We start from the raw sequence: 24,468 nt of genomic DNA on the forward strand, positions 1-24,468 counted from the left end.
GAAGGGAGGGCAGGGACAAGGGGAAAAATTGAGAACCAAGACCACCTGTCATGTAAAGGTACAAGATCCCAATAATGAATGTAACTGTACTGTATAAGTAAAATGTACCAATAAACTCAATTAAAAAAAAAACTCAGTTTCACCTGAACTAGCATATACAATCAACAAATGGGATGTCTTCTTGTTAAAAAGCTTCTGCACAGCAAGAGAAATGACCAACAGTGTGAAGAGACAACCCATAATGTGTGAAAATTTTTTTTTCACCAGCTGTTCCTCAGACAAAGGTCTACTATCTAAAATATGTAAAGAACTTAAAAAAATCAGACTTCTCAAATTTAAAGACCAAATTCAAAAATGGGCATCTGAAATGAACAAACATTTCTCAGACAAACAAGTAGAAATAGCAAATAAACATATGAAGAAATGTTCGACATCACTGGTCATTCGAGAAATGCATATGAAAACAATGCTGAAATTCCACTTCACCCAAGAAAGAATGGATGCTATATCATGAATTCAACCAAAAAGAAATGCTGGTGGGGTTGTGGGGAAAGAGGAACCCTGCTCCTCTGCTGGTCAGAGTGTAGACTGGTGGAACCTCTGTGGAAATCAGTATGGAGATACCTCAAAGAATTAGGATTAGAAGTCCCATTTGACCCAGCTATTCCCCTGCTTGGTATCTTTCCCAAAGAATTAAAAGAATCATACTACAGTGATATATGTGCCCCCATGTTCATAGCACAATTTGTGATAGCTAAAACTTGGAAACAGCCCAATTACCCATCAACTGGAGAGTGAGTAAAGAAAATGTGTGTTTTTATATAAAATGGATTACTACTCAGCCACAAAAATGAGAAATTAGAGACATTTGTAGCTAAATGGATGCACATTGAGCCCATACTCTTAAGTGAAATAAATAGGACACACATTTATATACCGAATAGTTTCTTTAATGTGAGAAACTGAAAGTGTAAATAAGAACTAAAAGGTATAATAGATAATGTGAAATATGAAGAAAAGGGGCAAATGGGGAAGGGTAAATAGGAGGGTTAGGGGAATGGAAAGAAAGGAATGGGATTAATAGGAGAAAATGAAAAAATGGAAACAAAATTCTTAGGGAGTGAGGAGTTGAAGGCAGGGCAGAGGAATGGGGGAAGAAGTGGGTGCTGACTATACACTTGGTAGATTGCTTACCTCACATGCATATGGATCTGGGTTTGATCCTTAGTACTGCAAAATAAATATATTTTGAAATACCACTATGCACCTTTCAAAATACTACCTCCTCCTCCCAAAATTGACAGATTTTGTATACTTACCAATTCTGGTAAGTAATCTGGCAAAATTAATGTTACACAATTTTTCTAAGTTTTTGACGGTGTAAGCATTCATTTTTTGCAAAAATATTCTGAGAAAATACTCAAAGCATGTTTGGATATGGAAAAATAACATTTAAAATTATTAATGCAATTAAAATTATTAATTATTAATGAAATTATTAAAAATAATACCAAGCAATAAGAATATTTAAATACCTAACATTTGATTCAGTTGATTAGAAATGTACATTTTCTTTTGGTACCAGGGATCAAACTCAGGACGATTCCAAGGCAGGTGTGGTGCCACTGAGCTAAATCCTCAGCCCTTAAAATATACAGTTGACTCCAATTTCTCATTGTTTATGGCTGAGTAATACTCCATTTGTAGAAAACCACATATTCTTTATTCAGCATCCAGTTGATGGGCAATTGGGCTATTTCCAAGTTTTAGCTATTACACGCTGTGCCACTATAAACATGGGTGCCCATATATTGCTGTGGTAGGATTCTTTTAATTCTTTTGGAAAGATACCCAGCAGAGGGATAGCTGGGTCAAATGGGATCTCTAATCCTACTTGTTTGAAGTACCTCCATATTGATTTCCACAGTGGTTGCACCAGTCTGCCCTCCCACCAACAATGAAGAAGGGTTCCTTTCTCCCTACAACCCCACCAACATTTGTTATTGGTTGATTTCTTGATAGCAGCCATTCTTTCTGGGGTGAGGTGGAATCTCAGTGTTCTGTTCATCTGCATTTCTCAAATGATCAGTGATGTCGAGCATGTTTTCATATATTCATTTGCTGCTTTTACTTGTTTGTCTCAAAAGTATCTGTTCATTTCAGGTTCCCATTTTTGAATTGGGTCTTTATATTTTAGTGGTCTGATTTTTTTTACATTCTTTATATATTCTAGATAGTAGACCTAGAGTCATTTATAGGTAAATGGGTGCATATTAAGGCCATTATCTTAAGTGAAATAAATAGGACACATGTGTAAATACCAAGTAGTTTCACTGGTGTGAAAAACTGAAAGTATAAATAAGATTCAAATTGTATAATTGATAATTTGAAATAGGAATAAAAGGGCTAAAAGAGTAGGGGAAGTGGGAAGGGTAGGGGCAAAAAATGAAGGGAAAAGAAAAAACATATGAGAAATGGAAAAAGTGGAAACAACATCTTTGTAAAAAGGAAAGAGTGGAGGGGGTGAAGGGAGGGCAGGGGTATGGGGAAAAAATAACCAAGAAGCATCATGTGAAGGTACAAGATCCCAGTGATGAATGTAACTGTACCTAAAAAGCTGTATACCTAAAAAGTATCAATAAACTTAATAAAGAAATATACATTTGATATAGCAGCCTGATGCAGAACAAAACTGTTCCATAAGGCTAGGTTTGACTATAGATAATTTAAAAAACCCAAATAAGTAGCTTGAGTAAAACTTTAAAAAATTTTCTCTGCAGTAATTTGATTCTCAGATTTTTTCCTATCTTGTTCCTTTGTTATCCTTAAAATGTTACCTGATGGTCCAAGATGGCTATTTAATCTCCAGCCATTACATCTATATTTCAGACAGCAAAATGTTGTAGGACACTTCCTCAAAATATTACATAACACTCTTATTCAATTACATTGGTGAGAAACTAGTCATGTGGCCATATCTACATGCAAAGGAGATTGAGAAATGCCAACTTTTAGTTAAGTACACTGCTTCCCTAAATAACATTTTGTAATTAAGGAACAAGGGAAGAATAGATGTTAGAATAAGAAAATAGTACATTCTGTCACAAGGTGTTACTTTTCGATGTTCAAAAATAGAGCTACACATAGCTGATTCGACATTTATGAAGTGGTATCTTCAGAGATCCTAAAAATCTTAAAAAAGTGTGTGAAAAATGGTAATTTAACCACTTACCAGTCCAATTATTTAAATACAGGATGACCAAAAACTGGGTGATTTTTACTAATTTTTATAACAGGAAATATAAAAGACAATGTTATCAACTTTATTCATTACAGCAATCATGTAGCTGAAATGACACCATCCAACCAATGCTTGGAATAATCAGTATGTAGACTAATGTGCTGCCCAAGTGACACTTGGGGTAAACTATTAAGTATTTATGTTACTGGCTTTTTCTGGAATCACTTCTATCAAGTCACATATTTCCTATGCTTAGTCTCCCAACACAGATCAGTCCATTATCAATTTTAATGAGTTTCTTTGATAATATTTTTTTCGCCAAGATTTTCTTTTCTCAGTAAGATTTTTAGCTACATAACAATAAGAGTGGAGGAGTGAGGATTCTAGAAGGTTTTTAGTGGTAGAGTGAGTTGCTTTTGTATAATTCTAATTTTTATCACAGCAAATGACTACTGATTCTTAACACCTTCATCTTTGTTCATTGAGTGTTGAAGTGTACTGATTACATCTTTAGGTCCTTTAGACCCTCTATAGAATAACTCTGACTGCTGATCATGACCCTCTTCAGCTGGAAGTAGGCAGAATTTTCTTTGCCCTTTGCCCCCTCACAACAGTTCAAGGTATTTCTTCAGAGGGGGGAATATTGTAGATGGGTAAGTTAATTACGTATCTTGTAGGCAGTTAGACAGATAGGTGAGCCCATGAGAAGCCAACATGGAGGACAATCAAGACACATTCACTGAAGGCCAGAATTATAAAAGGAGAGGAAACTACTACACCCTTTTGCTTCCCCTGGGGATAATTGGCGGTGATTGATATTCTAAATAGGTATCAGTCACCTGAGTGGGGGGCCAAGGTCTTAGCCCAGCCTTTTCAGGAAATGTCCCTGACCCCCACCCTTATTGAAAATCCTGTACACTTGCTATGTGACTTGCTCCCCGATTTGACCCCAATTAAAGGAAAATTACCTGGGTGACTGTACTTCTAATCTTATTGGTTGGCATGGTTTTGCCCCACCTCATACCCAGCTTATAATTTTCCATGGGGTCTTATACTTTTGTCCCACTTTATACCCTCCTTGCCACATGGCTTTGCTGTATAAAACATCTTTGAGAATTGGGCTGGGTGGACAACTCACTTTCCAGTCCTTTTTCTGTTTCTCTTAGACAGAAGCTTTCTTTCTCTAAATAAATTTTTCATATTCTTAAAAACAAACAAACAAATAAATAAAATAAAAAAGAACTACAGGCCAATCTCCTTAAGGAACACAGATGCAAAAATCCTCAGTAGATACTGACAAATAGAATACAGAGGATCATCAAGAAGATCATACACACTGACCAAATGGGATTCATCTCAGGGATGCAGGGATGGTTCAACATATGTAAATCAATTAGTGTAATAGACTATATTAACAGTCAAGGGCAAACACCATATGATCATCTCAATAGATGCAGAAAAAGTGTTTGATAAGGTCTCTTCATGTTTCCTATTTCTTTGTTATTAAATCTGGGTAAGGTGTATCTGTCCAGGAATTTGTCATTTTCTTCTAGATTATAGAATTTTAAGTATATAGTTTTTCCTAATAATCTCTAATGATTCATTGTTATTTCTGTGATGTAAATTTTAATGTCTCCCTTTTTATATCTGCTTAAATTTTTGTGTTTTCGTTCTTATTTTAATATACTTAATGGTTCAAATTTCTTTTCAAGAACTGATTTTTCATTTCGTGATCATTTGCATTGCTATTTAGTCTCTATTTTCATTTTTGTTCTTTATTATTTCTTTCTAGTAATTTTGAGTTTAATTTTTGTTTTTGTTTTCTTAGTTCCTTGATATGTAGCAATAGGTTCTCTACTTGAGATTTTTCTTTTCTTTTTTTTTTAATGTAGGTAGTGATCATTGTAAATTTCTCTTTTAGTACTGCTTTCAATGCATCCTACAGGTTTTTGTTATTTTTGTCTCTGTATTCATTTTTTAGAGAAATTAAAAAAATTTGTCTTGATTTCTTCCTTGATCCACTCTATGTTCAAAATCAAATTATTTAATGCCCATATATTGGTATAATTTCCAAAGCTTTCCTTGTTATTTACTTCTAGTTTTATTGCAGTCAGATACTGCAATATTTTTCTGATTCATTCAATTTTAGTTTTCTTAATACACTTTCGCATTTTCTATAGAACATGTCTAGTGGGAATATATTCTTTTAGTTTTTGTTCATTGGGGAATGTGTTTATTTTTTCTTCATTTCTAAAAAATAGCTTTGCCTGATGCGATATTGTCAGTTGACAGATTTTTTTTTTCCTTCAGTACTGTGAGAAATCTCTTGCCACTCTTTGTTGTACTGTGTTTTCTGCTAAGAGGTTTGCTTTTCAGAATTGCAGAACCCTCATCTCCTTCTTTGCTCTTACAAAGGAGCGTCTTCTCTTCAATTTCACCTTTGGTAGCTTGATTATAAGATGATATAGGGTAAAATTTACTTCATTAAACTTGATCCGTTTAATGACATTCCCATATCTTGGTATTTGTATCTTTCTGTAGATTTGGAATACTTACTATTATTTTTTTGAATAATCTTTCTACTCCATTGACATTCTCAAGTCCTTTGAGATAGTCAATATCCCAAATAGGTGCCTTTTAGTAAAGTTTTCACATTCCCATGAGCTTTCTTCATTTTTCTCCATTCTTTTTTCTTTTTGCACTCTGATAATATATTTTAAAGTAGCCTATCTTCAAGCTCATTCATTCTTCTATTTGATCTGTTCTGTTATTGATGTCTTCTGTTGTGTCTTTTATTTCATGGAATGTTTTTTCAGCTTAAGAGTGTTCTGCTTAATATTTTAAATTGCTTCCATCTCTTTGATGTTTCTCTGATATAATATAAAATGTTTGTCTATGTTTCTTCAAGATCATTGAACTTTTTAGGATAGCTGTTTTAAATTTTCTGTCTGAGGTTTCTTGCATTCTGATTACTATCTGGTCAATTTCTGCCACCTTATTTTTAAAAAATTTGTACCATTACATGATACATCTTGCTTCTTTTTTCCCACCCCCTTATGATCCCTCTTTCTCTCCTTATTTACAAAATTCACCTTCTCTTGAGAATTAGGTGAATTCTTGGTTTTCTGAATGCTCTTGTGTTGGTGTGTGATATCATCTGGCTTTTGTGTTGTTTTTGCCTGACTCCAGTAGTTCTAAGCAGGCTTCTTATTTTATCTGAACCTCTTGTCATTCCAGTGTTTTAACACTAGATGTTGCCCAGTTTAAGATTGCTGGGAGTTTGTTCTGTTACAATACTTTCAGTACTAGAAGGCAACCAAAGCTTGAGTAGAAGGAAAATAGCTGGGTCAAATGGAATTTCTACTTGGAGTTCTTTAAAAGTCTAGTGTTGATTTCCAGTTCAATTCCTACTAGGAATGTATGTGTTCCTTTTCCTGCACAGCCTCAGCAGCACTTGTTATTGATTTCTTCAAGATAGCCATTCTTTCTCAAGTAAAATGGAATCTCATGGTTTTAATATGCATTTCTCACACCCTTGATAATTAATAATGTGAAATAGGAAGAAAAGGGCTAAAGGTGTAGGGAAAGTGGGAAGGGTAGGCAAAAGGGAATAAGGGAAAGGAAAAAAATGAGAAATGAAAAAATGGAACCAAAGCTTTTGCAAACGGGCAGGGGAGGAGGGGGTGAAAGGAGGGCAGGGACAAGGAGAAAATGAGAAACAAGACCTGTCGTGTAAAGGTACAAGATCCCAATAATGAATGTAACTGTACTGTATCCCTAAAATACACCAATAAACTCAATTAAAACTAAATGCATTTCTGTAATGGCCAAATACATTGAACATTACTTCATGTATTTATTGGCCATTTGAACTTCTTATTGTGAGATGTGTTTATTCATTTCAGGTATCCACTTTTTACTAGGTCCTGTATTTTGAGTAGTCTAATTTTTGATGCTTTATACATTTTAAATATAAATTTTCTATCAGACTTTTGACTTTGAGGAGTAGCTTCCAAAGGTCTCTTCTTATTATTTAGTCTGTCTCTTCACTCTATTGGTTGTTTCCTTTGCTATGCAGAAGCTTTTTAATTTTTTACAATCACATTTGTTGATTTTTAAAATTATTTTTTGTGCAACTGGGGTTCTGTTAAAAAAAAGTCTTTACCTATTATGTTTTCAAGAGTTTTACATATGTCTTCTGGCAAATTGTTTCTATTTAATATCTAGATCTTCAATCCTTTGTTTTAGTGCATGATGATAGAGATAGACATATATCTAATATTCTGCATGTGTGTAACTGGTTTCCCAGAAGCATTTATTAATGAGCATACCTTTTGTCCAGTGTATATTGTTATGCCTTTGTCAGAGGTCAGACAAATTTATATCCCTGGAGCTGTTTCTGCATCTTCTATTCCATTCCGTTGTTATACATGTCTCTTGTGACAGTGCCTTGTTGCTTTTATCAATGTAGCTTTGTGTATTAGTTTGAAATTTGAGCTTGTGATACCATATACCTAATTACTCTTGTAGCCTAGGATTGCTTTTTCTATTCTGGGTCTCTTCTGGCTCCATACAAATTTTAGGATTTTTTTCTTATTCTGTGACAAATGCTGTTGATATATTGATTGGGATTACATTAAATCAATTTATCAGTTTTGGTAGTATGTACATTTTGACAATATTTGTCCACTTATAGAGCAACAGGGGATATCTTTCTATTTTCTTAGTCCTCATCAGGTTCTTTTTTCAGAATATTATATATGTCATTATAGAAGTCTTTCACTTTCTTGATTAAATTAATTCATAAGTATTTTATCTTGGCACTTGTAGTCAGCAGGATTGGACAAGGGAATATATTAAATACAGGACACATAACTTATATGGTTATTTTATGATAATTATACAAAGAGTCAAGTGCAAAGGAGTGCAAGAGATTAACTGCACACTAGAAGCCCAAAACATTCAACTGAAGGCCTGAATCCCAGGAATTTCCCACACAAGTCCAACTAAAGGCTTAGAGTCCAAGGTCATGTCCTCCTTGAGTCCAGCCAGTGCCCTAGAGCCCACAGCAATGTCTTTTGCTTGATCTGTACCTCAAAGGCCCAAAGATCAGTGGTGGAAGCCAGAAAATCTATGCTTGTGAGATGAAGGATCTGTGCCATCAAGCTGAGGTATCCACACTGGAGCCAGGAAGTGATGCTCATGGCAAAGATCAGAGCTCCTCTGATGAAAATAGCAGCCATTCCCAGTGACAATGAGATCCCGAGCTCCTCCTCTGATGAGAACAGCCTAGTTCACATTAGAAAAACCATCCACAGCAAGCTTCTTCTAGAAAATCAACAGGCCAAGATCTTCCCCTCCAGTTCTCTTTTTATGATTATTTGTAACATTCTTCAGGTGTATCCTCCATGCCCAAACCACCTTAGTCAATGAACTACAGGGATATTGTGAATAGTATTATTTTCCTATTTTCATTCTCAATGTGTTCATTATTGGTGTAGCGGAACATGGTTGATCTTTGTATGTTGATTTTGTATCCAGCTACATTGCTTAATTTGTTTATTAGTTCTAGGCATCTTTTGGTGGATATTTTGGATCTCATATATAAATGATCATGTCACCTGTAAAGATAGTTTGACTTCTTCCTTTCCTATATGTGTTCTTTTATTCTTTTTCGAACCTTATTGCTCTGATTAAAGTATCAAGTACTACACTGAACAGGATTGGTGATAGCAGACATCTTTGTCTTGTTTCTGATTCTAGAGGATGTTGGCAGTAGGGATGTCATAAATGACTTTTATCAGTTTGAGATAAAGTACATCTGTCCTATTTTCTTCAGGGTTTTTATTGTGAATGGATATTGGATTTTGTCAAAGGCTTTTTCTTCATTTAATAAGATGTTCATGTAATTTTTATCCTTGCTTCTTATTGATTACATATGTTGAATTCGTGCATTCCTGGAAAAAAGGCTGCTTGATCATGATGTATGATCTATTTATTGATTTCTTTCATTCTGTTTGTCAGTATTTTGGTGAGGACTTTTATATCTACTTTTAATAAACAGAATATCCTATAATTTTCATTTTTAGTTGAGCCCTTATCTGGTTTTGGAACAAATCTAATCCTTGCTTCCAGGCATACATTTGGATGCACACTTAGCAGTTTAATTCCATTAATGAGTTTGAGGACTATTGGCATTAGACTTTTCTGAAGTTCATGTAGAATTCAACAGTGAAGCTATTAGGTTCTAATCTTAGCTATTTTTTAAAATATTACCTCAATTTCATTGTATTGTATTGGACTTATCAGGAGCTTATATTTTCTTGATTCGTTTTTGTAATTCACATATCTTGAGAATCTATCCATTTCTTCTACATTCCCAGTTATTGAAGCAAATTTTTCAAAGCAATCACTAATAATGTTCTGGATTTTGGTGGTATCCAATGTGATTTTGCCTTTTTCAATTTTAAGTGCCTTGCTATCAGTCTATTCTTTCATTCTGTTAATAAGCTTTACTAAGGTTTTACCTATTTTGTTTATTATTCTGATAAACTAGATCTTAAGTTGATTCTTTGTATATTTTTTGTCTCAATTTAAGTAAGTTCTTCTTTGGTCTTTATAATTTTCTTCTTGTACTAGCTTTGATTTTTTTATTGTTCTTGTTTTTGTGTGATTTTGAAGTGCATCAGTAAGTTATTTGGGCTCACTGTGTGTTTCTAATGTATGCATTTATAACTATACACTTTTCTTTCATTGCTGTTTCATTGTGTGGCATAGATTTTGGTATGTTGTACTGTCATTGTTGTTCTAGGAAGTATTTAATTTCTTTCTTTTTTCTGTCAGAGTGTACTATTTTGTCTTCATGTGTTTGGAAAACTTCTGTGCTTTCTTTTGCCACTAATTTCTATTTCACTGCATTATGATCTGATAATTTCCATGGGATAACTTCAATTCTTTTGAGTTAAAGTAAGATTTATAGTTTAGTTTGCAGTCTATTTTGGAGAATGCTTGGTGTGCTGCTGAGAATATGTGTCCTGGTTTTTAGGGAGGAATGCATTGTATATATCTAGCAAATCTATTTGTTCAATGGTGTATGGGTCAACTCCACTTGATTTGTCTTTTTATAAAAAGAGAATATTGAGGTTCCCAACTATTATTGTGTTGATATTTATCAGATCTTGTATGTCCAGTAGTTTTTATTTAATGAAGATTGGTGCACCTGTATTCAGTGCATATATGTTTACAACTTTTACCTTTTCCTCTTTAATTAGTCTCTTAACCAATATGTAGTGACATTCTGTGCCTCTTCTGATCAGTTTTGGCTTGAACTCCATTTCATCTGAAAAGATGGTAAATACTCATGGAGGACAAAATTGTTTGTGTCTGTGTGTGTGGTGTGTGTTCCAATTCCCCAAAATAAATGTGATTATAATGTATCATAAACATATACCAATAAAATTTAAATGTAAAGGCTGTACCATTTGTGTATCATAATAGATGCTTCAGACTGGTAGTGGAACTCATAACAACAATAAATTTCATGAGCATGGACTGATTGCTACACTTTTTTATTATTATAACATGAGTCCTTTAGTTAAAATTAAAGTTATGTGGAAACCATGATTGTGGATAAGGACGTCTGTAATTTGCTACTGTAGAAATAGAGAAAAAAAAATACTCTAGCCTTTTCCCTTTTAAAAAGCTTTAACAAATGGTCAGTATAGAAATTCGCAAATCATATCATGATTTATAAACAGATAAGGCTAGAAGTAAGGAAACAATAATAATGATTAGTGAAAGATTTTTTTTTTCTGTGTACATTAGAGGAAGAACTCTGGATACTTTGCCCACTGATGTTAAATACAAAGAAGATGAAGACGAAGAAGGAGGAGGAGGAGGAGGAAGAGGAAGAAGAAGAGGAAGAAAAGAGAGGAAGGAGAGAAAGGAGAGAAAGGAGAGGAGGAGGAGGAACCTAGTCTTTTTTTCCAGTGAAGCGTAAAGCCGGGGAAATCACCATTGACATTATCAAATCACACATGTTTGAATATCTGTGGCCTCTAACACGTGATTCCAAATTATGTTGCAGTAATATGGCATCTGTTAGCAGTGCACCATGACAAGTATTCAGTATGACTAACCCTGAATGAATGTTAAGCATTTACTACACTGTGTGGCATTGTTCTTATTTAATTTGCCACATTTTATCCTCTCAGCTGCTTCCCTCTGAAATAGTAATTACATGCATTTTTATAGAAGAAGAAACCATGAAATTTGGGATATGTACAAATGTATTTGAAAAAGTCTCAAAATGTTTTCTTCCTGAATTTGGACTCAACTTCAAAAACAATCATAATTGTAACAAAAGCTAGTAATTGTTGATCTCCGATTTATCATCTGCTCTGATTTATATATGTTCATGTATTTATTCTTTGCAACTATTAAATGAGATAGGTATTATTACATATCCTTATATATACGTTCTTTATTGATAAACAGTATTCAATTTTAAAAATCTCAGTTTGAATATCGAACTCATCTCCCACGGCAAAGAGGAGCACTTGTTAGGGTGGAGGAAAGAAAAGCTAGGCACTAGGATCAAAGAGGGCAAAGACACACTGTTTCATGACAAATACATCTTTCATGGTACTTTTTAAGGAACACATAGTGATTTCTTATGTCTGGAGTTTAGGCTGCAGGGAAGATCTGGGAAAAAGATTTGATGCCTTGGCACCTGCCATAGTAACACAGCGATGATGATGACTTGTACCAGGATCATATAAGTAGGGATCAAAAAGAAAACCTAAATAGCAAAAATATTATAGAGTGAAGCCAATAGGTCTTGCTCATTGACTGGGTATAAAAGGTGAAATGGAGGGAGGAGGCAAGACGATTCTTAGATTTATGGTTAGGTAAATGTGTGAATGGCAGGTACATACATGGATTGGAGCTCAGATAAAATGTTTGTTAAGAAAATATAGATTTAAGAATAATGAACTTGGAGAAATGGCTAACTGAAGCATGGAACTGAGTGACATCAAATGCAGAAGTGTAAATAAACATTACTTCTGAAAGACAAACAAAACCTGCCTCTTTTTCTTGGTGATTTTAAGCAAGTTACTAACCTTTCTAAATCAGTTTTCATATATTTAAAGTGGGAATGAGAAACCTATTCTATTGTTTTTAAGAGTTGTAATACTAATGATATTGAATAACTTAAGACTAATACTATCATAGGTGTAAATTAGAAGCAATAAACCCTTGGGTCTTATAAATCTATAAATATTTATAAACAATGGATTACTGCTCTGCCATAAAGTATAAACTTTAGTCATTTATAGGAAAATGGTTGCACCTTGAGACCATAATATCAAGTGCAATAAATCAGACACACAAGTTTAAATATTGCATGCTTTCTCTTATATGGGAACAGCAAAATACAAGTAAAGAACCAACCAAAAGATAAAATAAAAATAGGGAAATAAATCTTTTGCAAATGGAAGGGGAACCAATAGATGGAGAAAGGGAGAAGGTACAGGAGGGGAAGGGGATGAAAAGTGAACTGAGACATGTTATGTACTTGTACCAACTCCCCAATGAAGACTATGATCATTATGTACTGTGAGCATGGACTAGTAAATAATAAAAATTGAAAAATCAACATTTTGGCTTTAGTGCTGCTTTTACCCTTCTCAGCATTGGTTGTGATGTCTCACAGGATATTTCTTTGTTAAGAACATATCTTATTATGGTGATTATTTACCCTTCTTCATAGCTTTTATTTTCTATTCACTTTTGGCCTCCCCTTTAAAGTTACTGATTTCAGAGTTATTTTTTTAGCACAAACATGTGTAAAACATTTGGATGACATTGTTTAAAATATTTCCATAATAATCGTAACAATGTAATGTAGCACCAAGTTCATTCCCAGAAATCCCAAGGCACACAAATCACAGGTGGGTGACAAAGCATAAAACAGTATTCATATGTACCAGCCAAAGTTAAATTACTACATAGAATACAGTTTCTTTAGCCCCTGATTTTTATAAGTACCACACGCTAACTGATTGCACCACTGGAGCTCTGACTAGCCCCTGATTTTTAGATTATGCTTTTTTATTGGAAAGGCTTATATTTTTTTGGGCTGGGGACTTAGCTCAGTGGTTCTGCCACTTGCTCACAAGCAAAAGGACCTGAGTTCAATCCCCGGTACCAAACAAACAAACAAATGAACAAAAAACCCAAAACAATACAAAAATTGTGAGTTTATATTTTTTCAAATTTCATATAAATATTTTATATACACTATGGCCCTTATATAAGTCAAATCTGCATCCAATAAAATTACAAAGTTGTGTTATAATAGCTTTGATGCAAGAACTTCTTGATGATGAAGATTCAGTAAAAGAATGTCAAAAGTGCCCAGTTTCTGTATACAGCACATAATAAAGTTTGGCAGATGTTAATGTCACTTCCTTCTTTGAAACATTACATGAACATAATTGTCTGGGCAGAAGAGACAAATGGTAATATATAATCCTTCTTATATATTTTAGAGGATCTAGTATGTAAAATTGGCATCATTCATAAATGCTTTGAAATGAATTCAATTTAGTGAATTAACTGAATTTTCATTATACTTTCACTTTTCAGAGTATTTCTCTGTTCCATGAGCTATATTTCCACCTAGTGGTTCATGGAAGTAACTGCTTTACTTTTTAACATAAAATTTAAGATTTAAAAAAAATGGATGAGAGAACAAAAGATGGAAGGAAAGAAGAAAAGGGAATGAAAAACAAATTGAAAAACTGATGATAAAAACAGCTTTTGCAAATGGGAAGGGTGCTGAGAGTTGGAGGAAGTGAGGAGGGAGGCGAGAAGTAGAGAATGAAAATAAAAAGAATTAAAATGTATTATGTGCATGTACCACTTTCCACAATAAATGTAATCATGTACTGCAAACATGTACTAATAAATATTTTTAAAACTTGGAAAATATAGAAAAGTATAAGGAGCTGAAAAACTTGCATATGGTCTCATCATCCGAAAGGAACTAGTAAGCTTTGCCCATGTCTTCTATTTTTCCATGTATTTTTTTACTGTGGAGAGTGGAACTCAGACCACATATGCAATTGTGTAACTGGAGTTTTGCTTTATCATTGTTTCAGTAAATCTCAGTTACGAATTGACTGCTTTATGAGACTCCTGGAGAGGTGATTAGATTGTGGAAATGCTATATTCATACTGATATTCATAGCTGAGTGTGCTGCCAGAAGGTAGGGTCCAGTTGGAGGTGGATCATGGTAGCATTCCTTTGATTGAACAATTTTAAACAGAGATATGATCTAGCCTTTAATAAAAGATAGTTTGATGACTAGGGAATGCGTTTTTAAGAGAACAGAGAGGAAAGAAAGGAGACTAATAAAGAGATTTTTCTAGTCATCTAGTTGAGACATGGTAGTGGCCGGGACCCAAGGAACAGGAGTAGGAATGGTGAGAAGTGGTCAGCTTCTGGACATAGTTTTAGGATTTCCTGAAGAATTGGATGTGATCTACGAGTGAAAAGGATTCAAGGATAGCTCCATGATTTTTATCCTGAGCAATCAAGTGTTGTCATTAACTGGAATGGAGAATGGAGAATGGCATCTATGTTAGTCGACTTTCTATCGCTGTGATAAAATACCTAAAATACCTAAAAGAAACAACCAAAAAGGAGGAAATATTAATTTTGGCTAACAGTTTTCGAGCTTTCAGCATGGTCACTTTTGGGCTCCACTTTTTGAGGGGCCCCTGATGGAATGATTATTCTGGCAGGCAGCATATGGTGGGCAAGAGGCAGGAAGAGAGTCAGAGAGGAAGGGGCTAGGGACAAAGTATAGTTCCCAAGGGCACACTCCCATTACCCACTCCCTTCAACTGTGCCCCATGTTCCAATAATACCATTAAATTATGAATTCATCAATGTCCACGGAGGAGGTCAAAGTTCTTATGAACAAATCACTCTCCAAAACCCTTTAGCATTATGGGCCTTAAGGGACATTTTAGATCCAAACCATAGCAATGTCAAATATGATTTCTGCTGGGTCATTTTGAAATTCTGCTTATACCTGTGGGATAGGACCTCAGAGCTCATTTCTGATTTTGACCTATTTATCGAGTGGATAGTATTGAGTGATATAGTATGAGACTGATGTTTAGGCTTGAATTAGAGGCATCATACACATGGCTGGGAATCACTAGTCTCCTACTATTTTAATCAGAAAGTCGGAGACTCACACGGTGAGGGATGAAGAAGGCTGAGCACCCCTTGCCATGGAGAAGCAAGAAGCCCCAAGGACAGGTGAGCTGTTGTAGCCACTTCACCTCAGAAAATGCACAGGAGTGGGTGGTGCCGAAGAGGGTTCCCCAGGAGCTTTCTTGGAAGCTAGGGAAACATATTTGCTATAAACAAATTGAAGCAAAGTGATGGGATAGGGTGTGATGCAATCTGGCCTGACTGAGAAAGGATTTGGATGAAGTTTGCAAGCTTTATGATACTAAGGGTGGGAGACCACGAGAAACTAACCTCAAATTGATACATCTAGGGCAAAGGTCCTGGTGTTGTAAGAAGGCCAAGGGCACAGCCAGCCAAAGAGAGAAGAAAACACAAGTTGTATAATGCAGCTTTGAAATGGCTGGTGATTGACAGAATGTGTAGCGATGAATTGGGTGGAGCACCTGGGTGGGGTCTGGGACATGGGCGGGGAGAAACCAAAAGGAAGAAAAAAAAAGGAAAAGTAATTCTCCCTCAAATCACCAATGCCCGGAAAGGGAAGATAGCTAGAAAAGGGTGGAGGGTAGGACTCACCTCCACTCTTACCATTGGCTAACTCTCTTACACCTCTCTATATTCTTTGAAGATAATTAAAATCTAACGTGCACTGCCACTCGTCGGTTCCTATTTCCCTCAACTCTCTACCGAACTAGGTTTGTAGTCTGAAGCAGTGCAGATTCCGGGTACACTAGCTCATTCCCGACCCCGCCCCATTGGCCCGGGCCCTGTGCCGGGAGGAGAAGATGCCTTTCGAGGCGAAGGCGCAGAATTCCAAAGTAAGTCCTTTTCATTTTGGTTAGCCCACGTTCCTCTCCCCTTTGTTTTGCACCTTACTTGGAGTCTCCACTGGGCGGCTAAGTAGCTGCTTTACAGAAGGCTCCTTCAAGGAAGACCCGACGGTGGAGCCGGGTGGGGTGGGATGAAAAGGAGAGGGGAGGGGAGGAGAGGTGGTCCTTTAGAACCTAGAGGAGCTGCCACCCTGAGGGATAGGCACGCTCAATTGGAAGGCTGCAACTGTTACTGCCTTGATTTCTTCTTCAGGTATTACAGCCTTACTTCCTCGCTTCTGGAGTGCTTTCTTTCGGTCACACTCCAGCATCCCTATTAGGTAGATAGAAGCCAGTATAGCTGGGAGCTGGGAGGGCTCCATCTTGCCTGGCTTCTTAAAGGGACAGTACATGATTTCAATTAAGGAAGTCTGTACTTTAGAAATCCTATTTCAAGGAGCATGGCCTTGCTGTAATGTTATTTATATTTTGGGAGGAATTTGTGTGAAGAGCTTAGGTTTTTTTTTTTCCTTTTCCCCTTCAGATCAGACTTCAAATTTTGGTTCTAATATCTAGTTGATTTTTAGGAGATGCAATGTGGGCAGTGATGCCAAGATGCCCATTAGTTAACTGCACTACCAATTAGCTCTGAAGTTTAAGACAAAAGGGAATATTTTTGTTTCCTGAGAGGCACCATGGGAGTGTAGGTGATTTGAATAAATCCAGTCATTCCACAAGTATTCACTGAATGACAAGTGAATTGCCTGTGGCTGATTATGCTGCTGGTTGGTGTGTATTAGAAAAAAAACACGTTTATGCAGAGTGTTGTTACTGACTCCTTGATTTCTAGCTAAGGCTTCTTTCCAGGATATGAAGACAAATATTAAATTTGATTTAAGCGTTTGTCATGAAAGGTTTCATGATACGTATTTATTGTCCCTCCTTTAGTGTCAGACATCTATATCCACTAATTGAAATAGCTGGGAGCTTCAGCTAGAATACATAGTACTTCAAGTGAAAATGAATTGCAAAAGGAAGAGAGCAGACTATTTCAATTGAAAAGCTAAAGCTACCTTAGCTGATTGGTCATTCCTTTGTTCATGTTCAGTCAGGGAGATTGTGTTGGGAAGAAGGCTTCAGTAGCTCCTGCTATTAGATAAGAAAAGCTATTACATAAGAAAAGCTAGTGTCCCAGAGAGTTGTTAGAAAGGGCCTCTTATGGACCAGTAACATCTCTTACATATTTGTCTCTTATTTGTTTCTGCTTAGAGAAATTGGCAAGATTATGAATGGAACCTTATGATATGTCACGGGTCAAAGAGAAAAAAAATGTATTGCTTGAGGTTTTTGGGCCAGTATCTCACTGTTAAAGTTTCTATTTGGTAAACAGAATAACAGCTCCCAATGCTTTGCAAGATACCAGTTCAGCTGTCTCGGTATTAAATGCAAAACACAGAGCTCCTCCTTTCTTTAATATGCTGGGTTTCATTGCATCCCCAGTGCCAATTCCTATCAAGGCTATCTAATCAGTTTGAAATTCCTAGGTGAGATTGAGCCAAAGTACCATCCTTCATTCCCTCTCTTCCCCATAGATTTTCTAAACCTCAAAACAACCTTATTCAAAAAAGCCATATCACTGAATCTGGTGTATTCAGATAAAAAAAAAATTAGAGGATTTTACTTCTTAAAGTCCTGGACCTAAAAAACAATGGAAAATACGAGTTCAACTGAAACATTCCTGGTTGCTCTTGCCAATAGATGTGCGGTCTTGTCATTTGTACACATCACATCCTCTGAACTCTACAGTTTACACCTTCCCATGAAGGATAGAGAAGGAACTGTGTTGGTTGTGCATCCTATCCCCTGCATTTGGTGTGCAGGCAATATGTTAGGGGCTGCTGTGTTTCTATTTTGAAATTTGATTTTCCTTTTGTGTTCATGTTGTCAGTTTTTTTTTGGGGGGGAGTTCTATGCGCAGGATATGGGAACTAGGAAGAACCTAGTTGTTTTAAAATATGGATGAAATGTGCTTATCCTCTTTCTAGGATAATGAAAGGTTTGTGAAACCACTATTAAGTACTCCAAACAAACAATACAAATCCTTCAACAAGGGATTCCAGTGTCATCCCCAGAGAACTTTGAATTGTTTGGTATCAATCACTGTGCTTCTTGGGACTATCCATCCACTAATAGGACATCTCAATTTAACATTGGGCATTATGTCTACAACCCTTAATATTTCATCAAACCTTCCACCCATAGTTATATCACCTGATTGACATTGACTTAATTAACAAAGCTATAAAATATAGAGTCATTTTTAACTATTCCATTTCCTTCACCTTCCAAATTTTAGTTCTTGGGTCGTTGTATCCTCTCCATCCCTACTTGTAGTGGCTCTGCTTATTTTTTAATTATATCTTATCTGGAATATTAAGAAAGCTTCTTTACTGTCCTCCCTGCTTTCAATCCCTATGTTTTTTATGAGTTGAATTACATACCTCAAAATATATTGAATCTCTAATCCCTAGTGCCTCAGAATGTGACTGGAGCCTGATGTGGTGACATGCATCTATAATCCCAGCACAGGAAGTTGAGGCAGGAGGATTTCCTAGTTAAAGCAATTGAACAACTTAGTGAGACCCTGTCTTAAAATTTAAAAATAGGTTGCAGATGCAAGTTGGTTCAAAATCCTTGTGTTCAATCTTGAGTAAAGTAAATAAGAAGAGTGCTGTATTTGGAGACAGCATCTTAACCGAGATAATGTTAAAATGAGGTCACTAGGTTGGAGCCTAATTCAGTATGACTAGTGTCCTCATTAAAATGAGAAATGTAGACACAGAGATAGAATCACATTGGGAGAATATATCAAGAGACTCAGGGAAAAACAAATATCTGCAAGCCAAGAAAGCACACCTGTAACTGATGCCTCTCTCATAGTCCTCAGAAAAAAGCAATCCTGCCAAATTGATTTTGTACTTAAGGCCACCAGAACCGCAAGTCAAAGAATTCCTGTTGTTTAAGCCAACTAGTTCGTGGTACTTTTTCATGACTAGGTTACCATGAAAAAATATAGATAATACTATAGAAAGGCCAGAAACAAATAGAGATAGTAATCTATATATAGATATCAAATAAATATAAATAACAACCTGTTCTACACATAAGGGTACTGCGAAAATATTTATTTTAAATCTGCCCATCCCAAGTTCAGAATCATTAAAAAATTCCCCATCATTTATAGGATTAAATCTAATCCTTTAAAAACTTAAATTCTTCACATTATGCCCATAACTTACATTTTGTGTTTATAGTATGTGACTTTTCCTCATCATAAGAGCCATTTTAAACTAATTGATACTGATTAAAAATGCTACAGTACTTCATAAACTCCATGCTTTGTTTATACTATTCTTTCTTTTAGAAATATCCTTCTTGTCAGGGGTATAGCTCAGGGTTAAAGCACTTGCCCAGCATGCATAAGGACTTAGGGTTCCAACCCCAGCACCAAGAAATTTTACAAATGTCCTTGTCTTTCCCACAACATTCACAACCCTATCTCCGCCTTTTCTTTTACTCATCTTTCTCATTTTAGCAAATTTCTAGGCATATTATGATACCCAATTCATATGTAATTTTCTCTGTGAAGCCTATTTATAATTTGAAGTATAGGCAAGACATGTAAGTAGAGTTGAGGAAAAGGGTATTCTACATAGGTGCAATAAAATAATATAAAAATACAGAATAGTTATTAGTTATAATGTTTGTTGTAATGGAACAAAGTAAGTTTAGAGAAGCAATGAATTTAAAGAGCTGTTTCCTGCAGTGGTAAAACATAGGGGATAGAAGTAGCCAGTGGAGAAGCAAGGTCAATATTCTTTCTCCATAATATTTCAGAGAAACAGCCAAGCTTCACCACTACTATTATCATGCCAATGCTTCCTGATGCTGAAATAACCTATATTTTTCTGTGCAAAGCTAGATTTTCTTATAAATTTAAAACAATTTAAATGTATTTATTTTTAGTTTAAATTTGTTTATAACTTGTACATGAAAAACATGAAATGGTATATATGTATTTATGGCTAGTACGTGAAGTTTTGATAAGCATATACTTTCTGTAATATTTAAATAAGGTGAACATATCTATGTCCTCAAATATTTGTATATCTTTATAATGAAGATATTCAGAATCGCTTTTTCTAATTATTTGAAATATACAGTACATTTAATTATTTATTCTCACTGTATTTCTTACTCCTATCTAACCATAAATTGGTAACCATTAATCAGCCTTACCCCATCCCTCATTCATCCTTATCCTCTCTATTCTCTGGTAACTAACATTCTACTTTCAACTTAGAAGAAATCAACTTTTATAGATTCCATATGTGAGTGACATTATGTGGCACTTGTTTAAATGCGTAGGTTACTTCACCTAGCGTAATGCCTTCTAGGCTCCTCTATATTGCTGCATATGACTAGAATTTTAAACTTTTTGTAGCTCTATAAAATTCCATGTGTATGTAAGCAGGATTTTCTTTATCTGTTCGTTAGCTGAGGAAAACTCAGGTTGTTTCCATTGTTTTGCTATTGTAAATAGTGCTGCAATAAACATGGGATGTAGATGTCTCCTTGATATACTGATTTCATTTCCTTCTGATATCTATCCAGTAGTTGGATTACTGGGTCATGTGGTAGTTCTGTTTTAAATTTTTGGAGAAAAATCCATAATTATTATTTATACCATCAATGTGCAAGGATTTCCTTTTTCCATATCCTTACTAACAAATTTTAAGTTCCTTTTTTATCATAGCCTTTCTTGCTGGAGTGAAGTGATATATTAATTTGATTTTGATTTGCATTTCCCTGATGATTAGTACTATCAGGCATATTTCATGTGGTTGTTGGCTATTTGTCTTCTTTTGATAAATGTCTAATTAGATCTATGGCTATTTTTTAATGAGATAAGTTGGTATTTGTTATTTGGTTTTTGGAGTTCTGGATATTAACTTCTTGTCGGATACAAAGTTTTCACATATCTTTTCCTAATTGGTTAGTTTCAGTTATCTGTATTGATTGCTGTACAGAAACATTTTAGTTTCATATAATCTCAGTGGTCTATTTTTGCTTTTGTTTCTTATGCTTTTAGGTTCTTGTAAAAAAATCTTTGCCCTTTAGAATGTCTTTGAAATTTATATTTTCTTATAATATAATATGTATAATTCAAATATAATTTTGCAGTTTATGATCTTACATTTAAGTCTTCAACCAAGTTTGAATTAATCTTTATAATTGGTGAGAAATAGGGCTCTAGCATCATTCTTCTGTATATAGAAATGCAACTTTCGAGCACTATTTATCAAAGAGACTGTTCCTTCTCTAATGCATGTTCATAGGAATTTTGTTGAGAGTCAGTTGGATGTAGATGGGTTTATTTCTAGGATCTCTTTTGTGTTCCATTGGTTTATGTGTTTGCTTTTATGCCAATGCCATGTTTGCTTTTTCTCTTTGAGTTTATTGGTACATTTTAGGTATACAGTACAGTTACATTTATCATTGGGATCTTGTACCTTTACATGACACGTCTTGGTTTTCATTATTTTTCCCTTACTCCTGCCCTCCCTTCACCCACTCCTCCCCTCCCTATTTACAAACACTTTGTTTCCATTTTTTCATTTTCTCATTTGTTTTCTTTTCCCTTATTACATTTCCCCTAACCTTCCGACTTCCCCTACACCTTTAGCCCTTTTCTTCCCATTTCACATTGTCAATTATCTCAGTAGGATCTTATGTACCATTATAGTTCTTCATATCAGAGAAACTATTTGGTATTTATATATGTGTGACTTATTTATTTCGCTTAGCAATATATCCTCAATATGTATCCATTTTCCTATGAATGACTCTAACTTCTCATTCTTTATGGCTGAGTAGTATTCCACTTTACAGAAAAATCACATCTTCTTTATCCAGTCTCAAACTGATGGGAAAATGGGCTGTTTTCAAGTTTTAGCTATTACAAACTGTGCCGCTATAAACATAGATGCACGTACATCACTGTGGTATGATTGTTTTAATTCTTTTGGAAAGATAACCAGCAGAGGAATGGCTGGGTCAAATGGAACCTCTAGTCTCAGCTCTTTGAGGTATCTCCATATTGATTTCCATAGTAGTTGCACCAGTATGTACTCCCTCCAACAATGGAGAAGGGTTCCTTTCTCCACACAACCCCACCAACATTTGTTATTGGTTGATTTCCTGATAGCAGCCATTCTTTGTGGGGTGAGGTGGAATCTCAGTGTTGTTTTCATCTGCATCTCTCCAATGACCAATGATGTGGAACATTTTTTCATATATTTACTTGCTGCTTTTACTTCGTCTGAGAAATTTCTGTTCATTTCAGATGCCCATTTTTGAATAGGGTCTTTTTATTTGGGGGGGCTGATTGTTTTGAGTTCTTTATATATTCTAGATAATAGCCCTTTGTCTGAGGAGCAGCTGGTAAAAATTATTTCCCACATTGTAATTTGTCTCTTAATTCTGTTGATGGGTTCTCTTGCAGTGCAGAAGTTTTTTAATAAGATGAGATCCCAGTTGTTGATTCTTTCTGCTAGTTCCCATGCTACTACGGATTTGTTCATAAAGACTTTTCCTATGGCAATGTCTTCAAGAGTTCTGCTAACTTATCTTCCAGCAAGTTTAGTGTTTCTGTTTTAATATTTAGAACTTTAATTGACTTTGATTTTAATTTAGTGCATGGTGAAAGATAAGAGTCCAGTTTTAATCTTTGGCAGGTTGAAATCAAGTTTTTCTAACACCATTTATTAACGATGCTGTCTTTCCTCCAGTGACGATGGTTGTCTCCTTTGTCAAAGATGAGGCAGCTGAGTATATTTGGAGTTGTTTTTGTATGTTCCAATCTATTCCACTGATCTCAGGTCTGTTTCTTTTTTGCCAGTACCATGAAGTTTTTAATCACAGTGGCTTTGTAGTATAGTTTCAAACTGGGAATTGTTATCCCCACTGATATGTCTCTTTTGTGTAGGATAGCTTTTGCTATTCTAGGTCTCTTATGATTCCAAATGAATTTTTGATTCTTTTCTAGTTCTGTGAAATATAGTGTTGAAATTTCAATTGGCATTACATTGAATCTGTATAGCAGTTTTGGTAGTATGGCCATTTTCACTGTGTTGTTTCTTCCTACCCAGGAGCAGGGGATATCTTTCCATTTTCTTATACACTCTTTGATCTCTTTTTTCAGAGTGCTGTAGTTTTCAGTGTAGAGGTCTTTTGCTTCTTTCATCAGAATGATTCCTAGACACTTCATTTTTTTGGATGTAAAAGAAATTATTTCCCTAATTTCTCTCTCAGTGAGTCTGTTATTTGTGTACAAGAAAGCTATTGATTTTTGACTGTTGACCTTGTATCCAGCTACTCTGCAAAAAGTGTCAATTAAGTCTAGAAGTCTCTTGCTGGAGTTTTTTGGGTCTTCAATGTAGAGCATCATATTGTCAGCAAATAATGACAGTTTAACTTCTTCCTTTCCTGTCTTTATTGCTTTAATTTCTTCCTCTTGTCTAATTGCCATGGCTAATGTTTCCAGAACTATATTGAAGAGGAGTAGTGCCAGTGGCATACTTGTCTTGTTCCTGATTTTAATGTGAAGGTTTTCAGTTTTTGGCCATTTAATATGATGTTGGCTGTTGGTTCTTCATAGCCTTTATTAAATTGAGACATAGACCATCTATTCTAATTTTTTGCAGGTTTTTTTTTATCATGAATGGGTGTTGAATTTTGTCAAATGCTTTTTCTGCATCTATCAAGAGGATCATGTGGTTTTTGTCCTTGACTTTGTTAATATAGTGTATTACATTTATTGATTTAAGTATGTTGAACCATTCTTGGATCCCTGGAATATATCTGAGTTGGTCAGGATGTATGATCTTCTTGATGATTTTCTGTATTCTGTTTGCTAGCATCTTATTAAGGATTTTTGCATCTACGTTCTTTAAGGAGATTGGCCTGTAGTTCTCTTTTTCAGTTGGGTCTTTCCCTGGTTCAGGAATCAAAATAATACTTGCTTCCAGGAATGAATTTGGAAGTATTGCTTCCCTTTCAGTTTCACCAAAAAGTTTAAAGAGTAGTGG

At 35.2% G+C, this 24,468-nt stretch overlaps 1 protein-coding gene across 1 annotated transcript in view; it reads left to right on the plus strand.

Annotated features, from left to right (window-relative positions):
- Positions 1-16,053: 16,053 nt before the first annotated feature.
- Positions 16,054-24,468, plus strand: part of Klf8 (Kruppel like factor 8) — a 203,579-nt gene continuing 195,164 nt past the window's right edge. The window contains exon 1 of the mRNA XM_010610114.2: positions 16,054-16,327. The gene's annotated coding sequence lies outside the window, so the exon portion shown is untranslated. The remainder of the gene's footprint in view (positions 16,328-24,468) is intronic.

The sequence above is a fragment of the Fukomys damarensis genome, unplaced genomic scaffold (assembly GCF_012274545.1).
Source record: "Fukomys damarensis isolate Sample0158 unplaced genomic scaffold, DMR_v1.0_HiC HiC_scaffold_39, whole genome shotgun sequence".
Classification (NCBI taxonomy): Eukaryota; Metazoa; Chordata; class Mammalia; order Rodentia; family Bathyergidae; genus Fukomys; species Fukomys damarensis.